The 2,988-nt window shown below is 40.8% G+C and overlaps 1 non-coding gene across 1 annotated transcript; it reads right to left on the reverse strand.

Moving 5' to 3' along the window:
* Window positions 1-788: 788 nt before the first annotated feature.
* Window positions 789-895, reverse strand: LOC120092320. Its single transcript, XR_005486026.1, has one exon. It is a non-coding gene; the product is annotated as a small nucleolar RNA R71 (small nucleolar RNA).
* Between the last annotated feature and the right edge of the window lie 2,093 nt (window positions 896-2,988).

A 2,988-nucleotide genomic window follows, 5' to 3' on the forward strand; every position in this document is an offset into this window, starting at 1 on the left:
GGAAATCTAGAGAGATTTATACTTGGATCTTATTAGGAATGCATGTGCAACGCATAAAAATTCACTGCAATTTTATACCATTATTGCATCACATTTACAACGCAACAAGTTTTTGGCGCCGTTGCCGGGGACTAGATAGTACATATTGCGCTAACAGTAACTTTTTTATTTTCATTGCAGCTTTCGACCTCTGTGCACTGCCATTCCTTTGGTAAGGGAAGAGACAGGTGTCGTATGAGCGAAGGACACGTTCCTAAGCCTAACTACGACCCAGAGATTGAAATAACATTTTGAAGAAGATAGAGAGACAACCGCCAATAACAATAAGAGATAAATCCCAATATGGCAGAACAATAGGAAGAAAGAGCAGAAAATGCAAACAACATCATGGCAAACCCCATTCTCCTGGAAAATGACCGCAATAGACCCATCTGAGACTATGCGTCGCACAATCTTTATGATTCTCCCCAGGAATCATGAGGCCTGCTTTGAACAGATCGAGGTTTGAAATGAAGCCAGTTATGTTGCAGATGATTCTGACAGCCGGACAGTTTGGTGGAAGGCATGGCGAGGATCCGCACGTCCATCTCCAGAGTTTTATTGAAATATGTAACACTTTTGTGTTGCCAAACATCTCAACTGAAGAAGTTCGACTAACATTGTTCTCACTTTCGCTGTGCGATCAAGCAAGGAAATGGGCCCATTCTCTTCAGAACCAGGGGAGATAACCTCATGGGAACAAGTTGTAGAAAAGTTCATGAAGAAATACTTCCCCTACCGAGAACGCAAGAAGGAGGAAGTTGATTACAAAGTTTGAACAAGAAATTGACGAATCCCTCAGTGATGCCTGGGCGAGGTTTAAAAGATTAGTGCCAGATTGTCCACACAACGGCTTACCTGACTGTCTTTAGATGGAGATATTTTATCACGGTTTGAACCCTGCATCGGAGATGGTTGCCAATGCAGCAGTAGCTGAAGGTCTGCTTGACAAAACATATGATGAGGCTAAAAAATATTCTTGATCGTATATTAAAGAATCACGAAGTTGGAGGAAAGCGATCAACGACTAAAAATCAAGAAAGGTGACATAAACAATGGGGCCATCACATCTCTACAAAATCAAATGAATGCGATGATTAATCTGTTACAAGGCATCACAATCAATAGCCCGAGAATGCAAAGAGGGAAGGTCAACACAATTGATCAGACAAGCACGAGTTGTGCCACTTGTGGAGAAGCACATTCGATGGAAGACTGTTCGAGGAACCGCAAGCAGTATATTTTGTAAGAACAATCCTTTCTTTAACACATACAACCTCGGGTGGAGAAACCACCCCAAGTTCACATGGAAAAATAATCAACAACAGAATTACCAACCTATGCGCAAAAGGAAGGGCCACCAGGATTTTTCCCACGAATGACCGGTCAACCGAAAAATCAAGCAGCATCTCACAAGCGCCGCCATCTTCCTCCCTAGAGAGCCTATTAAAGCAGTACATAGAAAAGAATGAGATGGTGTCCAAAATCAGGCGACTTCAATCCACAATCTCCAAATCCAAATAAGATAGATTGCGGCGACTGAAAATAGACCGCAAAGGACATTGCCGAGTTCAACTGAGCTCCTCGCAACCTGATAACTTGTAGAAATATAAGTTATTTATGCTACCTTATTCAAATATTACGCCCAAAAGAGAAGGAATATGCATCGATTGTATGAAAATTAGCTCAGAAAATACAACAATTATGAATTATCGCAATTAACACCCATTAACATCATCAAGATGGTAGAAGAGGATATTTCTACTTTATTTTGCAGGAAACCAAGTCACCGCTTGCGATCAAGGCTCAACAAGATACTGAACAACGCATATTATCACATTTGTGCCCGTCAAACCACAATGAACAGATGATTAATGCAATGACGGCGTAATGTGACAGTTGATCCCGAGCTGAATTTCAACCGCATGCGGATATATAAAAACAACACTGCATGCAAGCACCCGATCGAAAGACGTAGCTGAGCGACGCAAAGGTGGAGGATTGCAACACGTGTACAATTAACTGTTGCGTAGATTTGATGGTCTGATTGCATAACAGAAGGAATATTTATTCCTCCATCTTTGGAATTTTTATAACAATAAGTGGGGCGCACAAGCAAGAGTCAAAGATTTTCACCTATAAATACCTCCATAGAATTTAGAGAAGATATACTTGATATGAGGGCGAATTGATGCTAGATTACTGAGAGAGAGGCTGAGCTGAGTACTGATCGAAAGAAATCTGGGAAGAGAAGAAACAAGGCCGAGAAGTGAGTCTCAGTGCAATTCTGCAAGGTCCTCGCCGTGAAGCTTTGTGCTTAGATCCCTGTTACTGGTTGAGCAAGCTTGAGAAGGAAGCTCATCCTTCTACATGATCCATCCACGCCGGCAAGCAAATCTCCATCCTGATCGGCGTCAATACGTTGGCGCTTCTTTGTATTTGTTTCTAACTCTATTTCATCAATTGTACTTCATTCTCTTGATCTCTTCATTCTCAAATCATGTATTAGACGCTAAATAATTTTATTGAATGTCTCGATCATTTCCATTTCTACTTCTCCTTCTATTTCCGTTCCTCCATTAATCGTTTTCTCCATGAAGTTTTCTTAATCCCTTAGTAATTAATATGGATTAAACGAGTAACTTAATCTGTGCTAAAGAGATAAATATGTTTAACTAAGGCATGCCTGTGAGAGCAGAAGTGATGATGTCATTTTGATCTGTCGAGAGAAGGTTAGAAGAATGCTTAACTAAAGCGAGTAGTACTTTCAGAGATGGAAGTAACCTTGTGTTCATTACGTTTGTCCCTGTTTCACCACAGAGACGTGGAAACGTGACCGATCACTCAGAGGTGTACGCTAAGGGAAAAATGGAACTGTATTTATGCCTTTAACGCAATTAAGGAACTTGCGCTGTTTATATTAATTATCTTTTCTGTTTTTGCTTCACA

This window comes from Benincasa hispida, chromosome 11 (assembly GCF_009727055.1).
Source record: "Benincasa hispida cultivar B227 chromosome 11, ASM972705v1, whole genome shotgun sequence".
In the NCBI taxonomy this organism is placed as follows: domain Eukaryota; kingdom Viridiplantae; phylum Streptophyta; class Magnoliopsida; order Cucurbitales; family Cucurbitaceae; genus Benincasa; species Benincasa hispida.